Raw genomic sequence first — 14,607 nt, 5'->3', positions numbered from 1 at the left:
CAGGGGCAGGAATTGTCTCATGCATGTCTGTAGCACACACAATGCATGGCGTGTATGTAGTAGACGTTCAATAAATACTTGTGGAATAAACCAACACTTTCATCTGGCATTGGCAATTATTTGGGCAAGTGGTGGGAAACTGGGAAAGTTTGGGGCTACTCCGGAACGGACAGTTTAGAGCACCGGCGGAATGCTGTCACAGCGTCGAGACGTCTGGCCCCAGCCCTTGGGTTTCACTTTGCTTCACTAAGGGCGGAGTTGATGCTGAGGCCTCTGTGCCTCATATAGCAGGATCATTATTTGAAATAACTTAGTCCCCCTCCCTGCTGCATATTTTCCCCTTTCTCTTCCTTATTCAAAGTCTTAATCTGAAGATGAATTTCCATTAATTGGGTGGTAAAGGGGCTCAGAGTCAAAATAAGGACGATGAAAAGGGAAAAAAAAGAAATGCAATAAGGAGTTAGTGGGCTGAAACTCAAGCTGCCATGCCCTCCCGGGTATCTGGATGTCTTTGCTCCGACTCCCCAAATAAATCGAATCCCCTTGAAGGTCAGAGCCCATGTCTTTTCTATTACAATCCATAAAATTCTGCATCAAGTCCCCTGCCTGTAACTGTGCAACCAGTAACCGTTGGTGTCTGCAGGGAGAACTGAGGATTATGAGGCCATGAAGTGTCAAAACAGGTACAGATCAATAAAAACAGCAAAGTTTTCTCAAGAGGTTTTTTTATTCATCTTTTGCTTAAAAAATGAAAAGAGAAATTTTCTTATCTAATTTTTTTGTTTGTAGATTTTTGGGAATGACAGAGATATGGGAGAGGCAAAACTCCCTCCCAGCACCACCTCGGACCCTCCAGGCCACCTCTTGACGCGGCCACACTCACTTAAGTGAGCTGGCCAAGTCAAAAACCTGCCTGCCACAGCCCTGGAACCTTCCCACTGGTAGAGTAATTCCTGCCTGTGACCACCAGGTGTCAGGTCAGCTCCAAAAGTCCTGAGGGCTGGGCTCCGGGCTCTTACAGACCAGTCATTGCCATTCACTTTCTCTGGTCTCCCAAACTTCTGCCCCTGAAGAGACCGGTTTGAAATCTGGGCCCCTCAGGGTCCAGTAGACTAGACAGACCTGGACAGACCTCTCCAAGTTTCCGTGTCCTCATTTTCTATCACTAGCTCATGCCCTTGCTGTGAGGAAAAAAATCAGGCAGCAGGTAAAAGCTCCATAAAAATTCAGTCCCCTTCCAGAGTCAGCCCACCCTGGAGTGAGCAAGACCACCAGAGGAGACCTGCTCCACTTGGGCAGGGCTGCACAAGGAACGCCCCTCTAACAACGGGCTGACTCATACTTTACCAGCGTGACAAGTCAGGAGGCTGGCAGGTAGGAGGAGCAGCCGCAGCAGCAAGACCGATGTGGCAGGAGGGACCTTGCAGGAATAGGAGAGGCCGTCAGGTCAAAGACAGTGGGAGGCGCTGGCCCACAAGCCCAGCATTGAAGGGGGTCAGGCTGCAGCGGGGGGAAAAGCACCTTGGGGTGCCCCTTCCATGTCCAACTCAATTTGGCTTCATGCACTCACTGCATCCCCATTTTACAGTTGGGGAAATGGAGGCATGGAGAACTTAATCATCTTGCCCCCGGTCTCCTGCCAGTAAGTGGCAAGGCTGAGATTCAGACCCTGGTAATATGGCTCTGGCTCCCTGAGGTCTTAGCCATTGAGATTCACTGCCCCATGTGGCTTCCAGGCAGCTTCGTATCAACATGGGGAAGTTGAAATGCACTTGTTCTGTTTACATCCTTTCTGCCACAAACAAGAATAACTGAATTGATGAGCAAGCATGAGCTCCAGGGTGGGCTGGACTGGCCAATGGGAGGGAAGCATAGGCAGGTGGTGCTTCACTGTGGTTAATTTCTCAAGACCAGGACGATATGCCCTCCCTGCTCCCTGCATTGCTCAGAAATTGCACCAGGAGAGGTAGGGTAGGAGAAAAGAAGGAAGAGTGTGAAATATCTGTGTGCCAGAAGCATAAAGTGGCTAAGCATGCAAATTCTGACATTTGACAATTCTGGGTTTGAATTCTGCCTGATTTCACCAATTACCAGCTCTGCACCGTTGAGAAAATCACTCAACCTGATGAGTGTTGAGAGTTCCTCATTAGTAAACAGAGATAATAATGGTGCCCTGTCCTTCACGGGGCTGCTGGGAAGATTTAATGAGATCATGCATGTGGAACACTGAGCCCAAGGCCTGGCACACAACAAGTGTTTCATGTAAGCATGATCTCATTACAGTGGAGTTCTACTCCTCAAGGAAGGGGTGTGGGGAGCTATGGGTCCAGCAGGGCACATTAGGGGCCAATGAACAGCCATCTTTGGAGAATATTCAAGTATTGGGCCTTTGAACCACCATGGGGAGCATTCTAATCCCAGGCTTTGGTTTAAGGTTTGCATTAAATCTAAGGAATGTGTCCAGAATCTTCAGGATAGAAGTAGGTGGGAAGGCCAGGGACCTCCTGAGCAGCACCATGTGGGCAGTGCAGGGATACCATAGACAGCTGGCATGTTTCTTGGCTGCTGAGCTCTGAACCATATTCCAGAGCTGGGAATGCCCACCTTACAAGCCTCGGAAGGAGCAGCTGGGATGTAGGTTCATGCCTACACCAATCACTCTCTGAGATAGACTCAGGACCTGGCATCCCAAAGAACTGGGGACCACAGAGAATTCCCTCTAGGAGCTGCCCCATTACAGCTAGATGGAGTCCTTGGAACAGGGGTGGTGGCAATACTGGTGGGGTTATTCAGAGTCCAGAGCCTGCTGGTCCATGGTGCAAGCTGTTAGGGGACTAGGCTGCCTTGCCAAGGGGGGGTTTGGGGTTGGTTTTGTTTTGCTTTGCTTTATTTTAAACAAAAGAAAACAATGATTGGCAAGGCAAGCCTGTGTCCTAAATACAGGCTGCTGACCAGCGGCCTTGAACTAGAGGAAAAGAGCAGTTCTTCAGGAAGGAGACATTCTGCAAGGGAAGGGAAACTAAGAGTAGCTGGGGTAGGGAACCCTGAGGCCCGGTGGTGACCTTTAGGGAGGGACGGTGGTGTGGTCCCTGGAGGGATGTCTTGTTGTTTCGCCACCACCTTAAGGAGTCTGTGGATGAACCTGAATGGGGCTAACTGGCTGGCTGCTGTGGTGACCAGGATGAATGAGAACTATGGTGGGTGTGTACACATGTCGTGGTGTAATCAGGTACAGGACAGGGTCTTTTTCCCACTTCTTGGCACTAAGCATCAAAAACCCTTGGAATTTCCTGAGCAACAGGAGGTGTGTCTGTTATGCTAATAAGGTGACCCAGGGTGGGCCCCTAGAAGCTTCTGGATGGGGCTAGTCACTAGAAAGGCCAACCTCCTGAGCAGAGCTTGGGACTTTTGGCCAGTAGGGAGAGGGCTGAAGATTGAGTTCAAACCCAGCCAGTGTTCAATCAATCACTGCTTCCTAATGAAAGTTCAGGGGAACTCTAGACACTGAGGCTCAGGAGCTTCCTGAGAGGCAAACACATACATGGATGTCCTGGGACGGTGACACATCCTGACTCCACAGGGAGAGGGTGTGTGATCTCTGCTCTCCATTTCAGATCCTGCCCTGCATGTCTCTTCACTTGCAGCGCCAGAGTCATATCCTTTACAACAGAACTGTAATCCTAGTAAGTACAGCACTTTCCATGAGTTCTGTGAGCAGTTCCAGTGAATTATCAACCCTGAGGGTGTCATGGGAACCCCCTACTTTGTAGCCAGCTGATCAGAAGTGCAGGTGTCCTGGGGACCCCCTTGCAGCTGGCATCTGAAGTGGGAGAGGCTGTTAGTCACTGAGCCCTGAACCTGTGGAATCTGCCACTACCTCGGGGTGGTGAGTGTCAGAACTGAATCGCAGTACACTCCAGGTGGTGTTACCCCAGGTGTGGTGGAAATGTAAAATGTATACACACAAAGCATGCCCACATTTGAATTTTGGAGACATGATGTGTATTCTTGAATATGTCTTTGCTCAACAAGAGGGTGTCTCTGCCCAACCAGAGGGTCTTGCCTATATGCTAACCACAGCCCCACATGCTTCCCTGCCAGGGTCGCTAACAACTAAACTTGGAAGCAGCTGCTGGGGTTTGGGTCTCCCTCCTGGCTGTGCCTCCATTTTCCCAGCAGAGGGCGCTCCCAACTCGCAAGTCCTCCAACCCCGCCAAGCTGCTTGCGCTTTCCAAGGCAGGGTTGAGAGAAGCACAGAAAAAGAAAGTAGGACCCCAAATTGGCTCAGGGAGATCAAATTTTTATTAGGTGTCTGTAAAAAGCAGCAATGCATCTGGCTTCAGCGACGCATATCACACTGGGGGATTGTGGGCCAGTGTGCCTGGGAAGCAGGTTCTGTGAGGGCTGTTTATACAATTCAGAGAGTCTCTTTAAAAAATACAATTTTACAAATACAAAGTTAGGTGTAGAAAATGGATGTTTTTTAGGATAACATAACAAATGGCAGTGTTTCTAAAAGCTGAGAATGGTATAAGCATCAAAACCTCCCAGGGCCTTAGTAGATGGCCTCATTGACTCAGGGTCCCTCAGCTCAGCCTCTTCGGCTTCTTGGTAAGTGCACCCCTGCCCACATCTCCCCCAGCAGTGACCAAGCATCTTCCCGATATGGAGTCATTTGCTTCTGCCCTGCCATGAGAACAGGCTGGACTCCTGGACTGGGAGGGGGCTGCCCTCCAGCACCCTTGCCTAGCTCTCCAGGCTTCTCTCCGAGCAGCTGTCCTCCAAGCAGCCCGTTGGAGTCACACCATGAACGTGGGTGGGACGCGGTGCCTTCCCCTCTGCCACGTCCGGGAGGCTGCCGCCTCTATCTCCTCGGCCTTTTGGGAAGTGTGAGGCGGCTCTTGGGCTTCTCTTTCCTTGAGTCCTGGCTCCACAGTGGGTCCTCAATCCATTCTGTGTAAAACAGCCCCCAAAGCATCTTTCCCAAGCCAGAAAGGGTCACCCCAAAGCCCTTCCCAAGGACAGGGCAGGTGGGTGGCAGGTCGAGGACACAGGTAGGCCAAGGGCAAAAGGGACAGGGGAAGAAAGGGGAGAGGAGGCACTACCTATCGATCTCCCAACAGGGCCCCACTGCACTCTGAGCGTGCTACCGCCACGTCAGCAGCCCACAGCTGGTAGGCTGGCAGGAGATCAGAGGCAAGAGGTGCACCCCTCAGTCTCTGTGACTCCCACAACACCTCCCTCCAATCTGTGCCACATTGCCTGGAAACCAATCCAAGCCGTAGCAGCCGCCACAGTCACCTAGCCATACCGCTGTCTATCCCATCTCAACAACATCTGGTGCTGTGGCAGAACCCGGGTTTGAAGACCTGGGTTCAAAGCTTTCTCCCATTGCTCTCTGGCCATGTGGTAAGGCTCCAGCTCCTCTGAGCCTCAGTTTCTGTATCTGTAAGTGGGATACTTGCACCTACTTCTCAGGAGTGTGAGAGGAATAAGTAAGATGATGTAAACAAAAGCACAGTGGAAATCTTAAGCTGTATAAAAATGTGAAGGAGCATCAGTACATGTTTGCAGAAAGACTGACACATGTAGGAAGGAGAGGAGGTCCTTCTCCTTCCTCAGCTACATACCTCCTCATTCTCCACATCTCAGCTCAGCCAGCACCTGTTCCAGGGAAACCTTCCCAACTCCTCATTATGGCTTAAGGAAGATCCTAGATCAGTGGTTCTCACCTAGGGGTGATCTCTACTCTCCCAAAGGACATTTGGCAATGTCTAGAGACATTTTGGGTTGTCATGGCTCAGGGGAGGTGTGCAGAGGCCAAGGATACTGCTAATCACCCGGTGATGCACAGAAGAGCCTACTGTTGATGGAATGTTTGTGTCCCCCACACAAACCCATGTTTAAATCCTAACCCCCAAAGTCATAGTATTAGGAGATGGGCTTTTGGGAGATGATTAGGTCATAAAGGTAGAGCCCTTACGAATGGGCTTAATGCCCTTATAAGAGAGACCCTAGAGAGCTCCCTTGCCCTTTGCACCATGTGAGGACACCGCAAGAAAACAGCTGTCTATGAACCAAGAAGCAGGCCTCACAACACCCCAAATCTGCCGGCACCTTGATCTTGGAGTTGTAGCCTCCAGAGCTGGGAGAAATAAACTGCTGTGTTTATAAGCCACCCACTCAATGGTATTCTATTGTATGGACTGAGACAAGCCCCCACTGTAAAGAATTATCCAGGCCAGATGCCAAGTGCCATTGTTGAGAAGCCCTGCTATAGATGGAATGAGGCAGGTGACCTCTTTCCCACTGGATGGCCAGTGCTCTTCTCCTGTCTTCCGGGCAGAGCTGAGGATGACTGGTACTCAGCTTCCCAGCCTCCTTTGCAGCTAGTCATGGCCATGTGACCCAAGTGGTCCAGTGAGATGTAAGGGGAAGTCCACCAGAGGCTTCTGGGGAAAATTTCACTCCTTGATAAAAGTAACAAGCACAGGAACACCCACCCTTCCACTCTGATTCTGGATGCAGTTGTGTGAGGATGTGACTCTTGGTGCTGTGGCATCCACCATGTGGACTGGAGATGGCACCACTAAAAATGCTGAGGATGGCAGGACAGAGAGACAGGATGAGCCTGTCTTCAATGACATCACTGAGTAGCTGGGCAATCCCACCCTACACCCTCCCTATGAAGTGAGCCAATAAATGTCCTTCTCTCTAGGCTTCTTTGAGTCAAGGTCTCTGGTGCTTGCAACCAAAAGCATCCTAGGAGATACTGAGCACCCTCTCTGTGCTCCCTGTACATACCATCATTGTATGTCCACTGGCTGGTGACACACGGCCCTCCTCTGCTAGACTGTGGGTCCCCTGAGTCTGTGGCTGTGCTCCCATCTGTAAATCTGCAGACTTAGCAGCATGCCTGGGACAGAGGAGGGACTCAAAGATGTGTGATGAATACATTTAGAAGACAGAAGGAGTGAACAGCTCCTTGCTCTCAGCAACCCAGCTGTGGGGTTCCCTGAGAGCTGCTCCAGCAGACACACCACCCCAGCAGCCTGGCAGTGCCTGGGTGTAAACACATCTTGGGTGAACACCCACAGATGCCTGGGATGACCGAGGTATTGGCACAGAGGCCGAGGCTCCAGCAGAACTCTGAAAGCGGGCATTCCGAGTGCACCAGGAAAGCTGAGGACAGAACTGCTCCACGGGGCAGGATCGGAAGCATGCTGTAAGCGCAGGTGCTTCTTCCAGAAAAGGCCTCCCTGTGGACACCCTTCCTGATACACAGCCACCCAGAGACAGACTTCCAGCTGCTAAGACCCCTGCCTCACAATAGAGATGAAAGGACTGGTAAGGGCAGCATATCTCAGGGTTGAGGGAGTAAGTCAACCAGGGACCTGCTGGACCGGCGGGGCCTGTGGAGGAGGAGCCTCCCTCAAGCTTCAGCGGGGTGGGGAAGGGTGACAGGGCCTCATCCCTCTCTCCCCCAAACTCCCACCATGATGCCAAGGTCAGTCAGTCTTGCCCCCTCTACAGTCTGGGCTGCATGCAGAGCCTCATTTGGGTTTTCTGCAAGGACCCGCACTAGCCTGGCAATAGTATGTCAAGGGAGCCCTCAATGAGAGGGAGGTAGTGTTGCCCAGTAGCTAGGGACACAGGCTTGGCATCAGGCTGGCCTAGGTTGGAATCCTGACTCAACCTCCTCCTCCCTCCCTCCCTCCCTTCCCTATTTATGGAGGTTCTAATATGTGCTGGGCATTGTGTGTGGCAGCAGGGTTATAGCCTTGAGCATTGCTATTGACCAGATGTAAATCCGAACCACAGCTCCACTCAATGGCATGGAGCTTAAGGCCCGATCAGGACGGCATACATAAAAAATCAGCCGCCCACACACTGTCATTGTAATGACGTCTGCGAAGGAAAAGCAGCACAGGGGACAACGTGGCAGCCGTGTGGCCTGGAACCAGTTGTTCAGTTAATCTGACTCTCATTATTGTAATAATGGGACCCACCTCCTAAAGCTTTTGGAAGAATAAACAAGACACTGCACACAGACCACTTAGCCCCTCGCCAGGCCCTCACCAATGGGAGGGGAGGGGAGCATTATTGCCCCCGAGGCTGGTGGAAGGCCTCAGCACCTGAGGAGGAGGCTGGGGAAAAGAGCATCTCATACTGGCTGTGGCCTGAGGGGCTTGCCAGGGCAGAGCGGCAGCTGGTTTGTGGCTCCCATCAGGCCCATTTTCCCTCTGGCCTGGGATCTCCCTGCAACTGGGAGGCCCTTTCCAGGCCCCAGGCAGGGCCTGCCTGCTCCCCCTGACCTCCGCCAGCTGCTGCTACTGGAGGCAGGCAAAATCCCCAAGTCAGGACCCTCCTTGGCCCAGGCTTCTCCCTTCCCCTGGCTCAGGGGACTGAACAGCCCCAAGGGCAGTCACCCTGCCAGGTGGCAGCTGAGTCAGCTGCTATGCAGTGGTGACAGCAAACAAAGCAAGTAGGCGTGGCAGCATGGAGGCCTGGTCTGGAGCTGGCAAAGCAGCCCAGGCCTCCCTGTCCCCTCTCCTGGGGAGAATGACACTATGGGGAACAGGAGGCCGGGATGGGAACTTCTGTACTGCCTCACCCCCTGCCCAAAGCCCTGGGGTTGGCACACTGACCCCAAGGGAGTTGGGGGGCCCCTGAACCCAGCCACCAGCACACCTAGCCTCCCCTTATTGTCTGAGATGGATAGTACTGCATGGGATCATGAGGCCCCAGGCCCCTTGCTGCCTCAGTTTCCCTGGGAGGAAGGTCAGGATGGGGCATCAGGCACTACCACTGAGGAGAGAGTAAGACAAGGTGGGAACAGAGCGGGTAGGTATCTGTTCAGACCCACCTTCCAGTCAAGGCCCCAAGGACATTCTATAGTCTAGGAGAGAGATGGGGGGAAGCAGGTCTGGTTTTCTGGTGCAACCTGTAGAGTCACACAGGGCCCCACACTTTGAAGGCTTGGGCTTGGTGTCATGATCTCATCTCACTGTCTTAAAACTCTTAATTTTTAACAAACAGCCCCACAAATTACATATCCAGTCCTGTCTAAAGGAAAGGACACTTATATACAAAGGGCCTTCCTGCCTGGGAAACGGAACTGAAGGGTGTTAGAGCTGCCAAGCCATTATCCTTCCCACAGCGACTCCAGGGAAGGAAGAACGGGAGGGGCCTCCTCCTGACTTTGGCCACATGGGATTTGTGATCTGGAGGAGAGGAGAGATAAGGAACACAGTTTGCAAGTAAGGCCCGCAGAGAGACAGGCATGGCCAGGGGAGGACAGTGCCCCTCTCAGGCCCTGGGTTACCTTTTCCACAAGTGGGGTAGTGGGGAGCACTGATGATCCCCTTCAGCTGGAACTCACCATCAGAGGAGCCTGCAGTTCTGAGCAGGCAGGCAGAGAGCAAACAAGAGGTAGTCAGGCCTCAGAGCCAGGAGAAAGGCTCCTTGGGCCCCAGCCAGCAGGGCCAGCCTGGGCCCGCTCCCGCCTCTGGTCTCCAGCCAGTAAGTAATTCAGAAACTCCTCCAGAATGCTGCTGGGGCTGCTGGCCTTCCTCCCCAAGCCGGAGCCAGCCTGCATGGGCCTGGCCGACTCCTGGATTCCACCTCCCGGAGGCCAGACAGCTGCTCTTGTGGCTGACCCCTCACTCACAGCTGGTCTGGGGTCAAAGGGTCTCGGGAAAAGAGCTGGCAGGAGGGGGGCTGGCCCTGGGTCCCCAGCCAGGGCTGGGGAGGAGCCAGGCTCCACAGAAGAGGGTGGGAGGATGCCCATCCCTATGTGCTTAGAGGAAAGGAGAAGAGGCTTAGCCTCGGGGATCTGCCTGAGGCCCAGCCTGGAGTCGGCCCAGCTCTCAGAGGCCGGCCCAGCATAGTCTGCCACCCCTGGCAGAGACCAGCCAGGACGCACTGGAGCCGGGAGCCCCACCAGAGCCTTCTCAACACCCCTCCCTTCTGTCCCCAAGGTTAAGAATGCGCCACCAGAGACTCCCTCCTCCGCACCCCTGGGTCCCCGGCTGCTAATCCCTCTCCATCAAAACTCAAAAGGCCCCAAAAGGGCAGACTTCGTGTCAGGCTCTCACTCTTCACACTTGTGGGAAGTTTGTGGCCAGCCAGCCTTGAGTAAAAACCCAGAGAAAGGGGCAAGGGAGGGGATTCGATGAAGTTGGCAGGAAAGTGTTGCTTCTGCAAGGGGAAACGAAGCAGTGGGCTAACCTACCCGTTTCAGAATTGCGCCGCAGAGGCTTCCCTGCTCTGACGCAGCTCATCACCCGCACCAGCCTCCCCCGCCCGTCCCTGCCAGCCTCCCTTCCTCCTCCTCCCAGCTCAGCCTTGCCACTGTGGCTCTCCGCGACCCCTTACACTTCTAAAGCCTCTCATGGTTTTCAAAGATTTCCCAGGGCTGCTTCTCTTGTGCTGCCATCCTTCCATGTACCCTCCCATTTTTGCAGACAGAGAGACAGAGGCAGTGGCTAACTGAGGTCAACCGCTAAGTGACAGAGTCATAACCAAAAGGCAATTCTGCTGACAGCTTCCTGGGGGCCCTCCCTGGACAGGGCTGTAACGACCCCAAGTGGAGAAGAGCTCTGGAGTTAGAGCCCAGCTTTGCGGCTTACTGGCTGCAGGACTTGGCCAAACACCTGACATCTCCCAACTGCAGCCTTCTCACCTGTAAAGGGGGATCTAACAACCCTCTTGCAGGTCACTGTGAATACAGGCTTCACCAGGATTATAAGGGGCCTGGCACTATGCCTCGTTGAAAGGAGGCACTCAATCAACCGATACTGTCCACCTTCGTGTGCTGTAACTGCTCACCCCTAACCCAAGTGGCATCCCCCACATTCCCACTGCCCAGTGCAGTCCCAGGCCTGGTTCACAAGCTCAGAGTGGTACCAAGCTATCAGAGATCTGGACGCACCCTTGGAAGAGCAACTCAGGCCCCAGCTGGAGCTCTGGCCCCCAACACAGTGGAGCCAATGCTTTCCTCACGTACTTTCCTGAGTGGCTAGTCCAGCCATCTGAGATGAAAAGTGAACTGGCCCTGAAGGCCCTGATTCCAGTCGCCTTCCGTTGTGAATGAATCTGAAAGTACCCTGACTCACCTCCAGGTCCACCAAATCTATAAAAGGTGCAGAACACAAATCTCCATTCACCTCCTCAGAATAAGAGGGGGTCTCCCGTGTGCCTCTACATCCATGGGGCCTCGAGGGTCTCAAAGCAAAGCCCAGTGCCTTCTGGTGCCCCTGCAGGACAGCGCTGCCTGCTGCTCCCACCTGAGCAGGCCTCCGCTGCCCAGCCCCGGCTGGCTCTCTGGCCTCCTCCACTCAAACCACTGCCTGCTTCTCAGGAGCCCCAGCTAGCTCCCTGACTTCCCCCTAATTGTGCTCCTGTCATGTTTTGACCTCTGTTCCTGCCTGAAGACTGACCCTTGGCCCCAGACCTCTAGCCATGAGCTCTACCCATCTGACCACATACAGGAACCTGCTGCCCACTCTCACCTGTCACCTGGTCTCCCTGATGCTCACCTCTGATCACTAATGCAGGACCCAAGTCCTCTGCAAAGTGCCCCCTAAGCCTCATCAAGAACTTCTGGAAACCGGGGGGCACCTCAAATGCACTCACAGACTAGACCAGGTTATCACCATGTGGCACCTGTGGGTAACTCCTCCTGCCCCCCTGTGGGCACCACTGATACTTGTTCCATCCTATTCTGAGGGGCACTGCCCCACCCAGTCATGCTGATGTCTGTGCGCACTGTTGCGGGGAGAGAATGTCTCTTCCCTTCTGTGTCTTGCTGTTAGAGGCCCCAGGCAGGACTGTTTGGCTCCCAGGGACACAGACAATCTGAATGACAGAATTCTGCACACTGAGATTTACTACATTCTTCCCACAGCTGCCTCTAGTGTCCACAGGGCTCTTGGGAGCTGAGGTGGGAGGGGAATCCTGATGACACTCCCTGAGGACATTTAGAATTGCCCCTCCTGGCAGATGCCTCAAGTACCAGCATACGGGGCCTGACCCCCTCCCTGGGGATGGGTCACAGCCCATGCACCCCTCTACTGATCCTACAGAGGATTTCTAGCATGCCTGTCCCTCCTGGCATAGACAGGTCTTGGGCTTACAGTGGGACCCACTACCCATCCACCAGCTCAGCCTGGCTCCTGGGCTGTGCTCTCCCTTCACCAAACTCCTTCCCCACCTGCCTGGGACTCACACTGCCTCCATCCATTCCCTCCTGGCAAGTGTTCCAGACCTTGCTTCTTCAGTGTCTGAGACATTTCCTATTCCTCCCCCATCTCAAACACGACCCAGATCTGGATGCACACGTGACAGATCCTGCACCTCGCAGAACTCCCCTTTGCCCTTTCTGCCTGCCTATGTGTTATTTCCTTCTATATCCAGAAGCTTATAGAAGTGATAGCCTCCATTTCCTGTACAAAATGAAAAGTGCTGCAGAATGACATGGTTTGGTTGGCAGCCATCTCTCTCTTTCTGCAGGGGGCTGGGTGCTGGGGTATGGTCTCTTTCTTGTCCATCTGCCACATACCCCTCCTGTCTTGGGGGAAGAACATACTACTGCCAAGCCTACGTGGGATCCCCCAGATGACTTAGAGACCCTTTGAAACAGACAAGTACTGTTCTCTTCTTACCACAGAGACAATACCTCCTCTGCTGCCACATCCAGAAAGCAGAAACCATCACCCCTCACCAGAAACAGCCCCGGTGAAGATCATGTTTACATGTGTCCTGTGCAGAGCTCTGTGACAGGGGCACCTCAGGAAACACGAAGATGTCTAAGATAAAGTCCCTGTCCTTAAAGGGTCTCTTAATCAGTTTTAGGCTATGAAACTTTCAAGAATCTGATGAAAGTTAGGGACTTGCCCCAGGAAAATGTACCCCCTCCCAGTTCTGCATACTATTTCAGGGGATTTTCTGACCCCCTGCTGCCCACCCTTGGACTCCTAGGTGTCCATGCCCCAGAATAGGAATCCTTCCTCAAAAGAAGCTTGCAACTATCCCCAGAACACCAGACCACCAACTTCAAAGGAATGTGGACATAAAGCTTGTCCTACAGTAAGAAGCCAGAATATGCTATAGGGTTGCAGCGGAAGGACAAAGGGATCGCCATTGACAGGATTAGGGAGCTCCTCCTGGAGAAGCTGGGGTGGGCTGGCCCTGCAGGACTCAGCCCATGCAAGGAAAGGCCTGGAGCTCCTACGCAGCACTGCTGAGTATCTGGGGTCCGCTCCAAGCTGAGAGACCAGCAGGAGGCAACAGGCTCTGAAGACTGTGTGGGACTAGAGAATTCCAGACTGGAAAGAAAGATATCTCCACCTGAATGTCCTTGGGAAGAAGGCTGGAAAGCTTACTAGAGCATACGTTAGCTTTACCCACCAGTTCTCAAACTTTAGTGTGCATCAGAATTGCAGGGGGAAGGAGGCATGTTAAAAATGCAGAAATAAGCCCCTCCCATCCTAGGACCTAGGAAGTGACACGGCTAATATGCAGACCACACATATGTGACCTTTGAGTGGGAGAAGAGCTCCCACCCCCAGAGGGATTCATCTGTCAGGATTGTCCTTCTGTTTGGGTGCAAATCACAGATCTGCCAGTTGACATAGCACAGGCATAATCTTGTCACCTCTCCCCATGGGAGAGCCCATGGCCTCCATGTCTGTGGGATTTGGAGCTCCTGATAGAAAGGTGAAGGCAGGAGACTCCAGTTTGCTCTGCACTCAGGGAACAGAGGAAGCTAGCAGTTCCTTCTGCCAATCCTGCAGGGCAGCCCACATAGCAGGGCCGGGGAAGGGGCTGCCTGCTCCCTTCCAGCTTCCCTTTTCCTCCAGGTCTGACCTTTCTGGTCCCACCCCCATCTAAGCCTATACTTGCAGAACATTCGGTCCCTGTGCTCACTGGGGGCTTTTAGGCAGGGATCTGGCAGGGCTGAGCCTGGGACTAGGGTTGGAGAGGAAGGTAGATGACAATGAGAAGGGTGACGGGCTCAGAGCAAGCAGCCCTGCCCAGCTCCACCTGGGGAAGCCCCTGGGCAGACACAGGATCTGAGGTCCAGGCTGCTGTGGATTGCCCAGGGCTGACGTGGGGAAAGCAGAAAGAGGAGAGCTCAGAGCAGTGGCTCCAGGCCTCACAGGCTCACGGACCATTGGGCATTTGCCCTGGACCAGGGGACACCTCATTTTGCAGCTTGAAGGCATGGGAGGTAGCAAGTCTTGTCACTCTGGAGATGAACCTCAGTGGCAGTGAAACTGGTTTTGTCCCCCCACCGCCCTCCCCACCAAACACACACACACACACATGCATGCACACAGGCACACATCTGCTTTGGAGAGAGGATGGAATCACATGGTTCTATCAAAGCCTTTAGAGCTCACCTGGCCTGATGCCCTAATTTTACAGTTAAAAAAACTGAGGCCCAAAGAGAAGGACTATGTATCCAAGACCACATGGCCTATTGATGACAGAGTTCCAACCCAGAGTCCCCAACTTCCCCCAAAAAGTCTTTCCTCAGCACTAACACAATAGGTCTTCTCAGGGGTGATATTTAAATATTTTAACTACAGGAACAGCACAACC

At 53.3% G+C, this 14,607-nt stretch overlaps 1 long non-coding RNA gene across 1 annotated transcript; it reads right to left on the bottom strand.

Moving 5' to 3' along the window:
• Positions 1–4,291: 4,291 nt before the first annotated feature.
• Positions 4,292–9,571, bottom strand: LOC118972123 (uncharacterized). Its single transcript, XR_012120852.1, has 3 exons — positions 9,326–9,571; positions 6,805–6,916; positions 4,292–4,953 (listed from the first exon to the last, which is right to left on the bottom strand). It is a non-coding gene; the product is annotated as an uncharacterized lncRNA (long non-coding RNA).
• Between the last annotated feature and the right edge of the window lie 5,036 nt (positions 9,572–14,607).

This window comes from Manis javanica, chromosome 8, assembly GCF_040802235.1.
Source record: "Manis javanica isolate MJ-LG chromosome 8, MJ_LKY, whole genome shotgun sequence".
Classification (NCBI taxonomy): Eukaryota; Metazoa; Chordata; class Mammalia; order Pholidota; family Manidae; genus Manis; species Manis javanica.
This window is presented reverse-complemented; position numbering and strand designations above follow the sequence as displayed.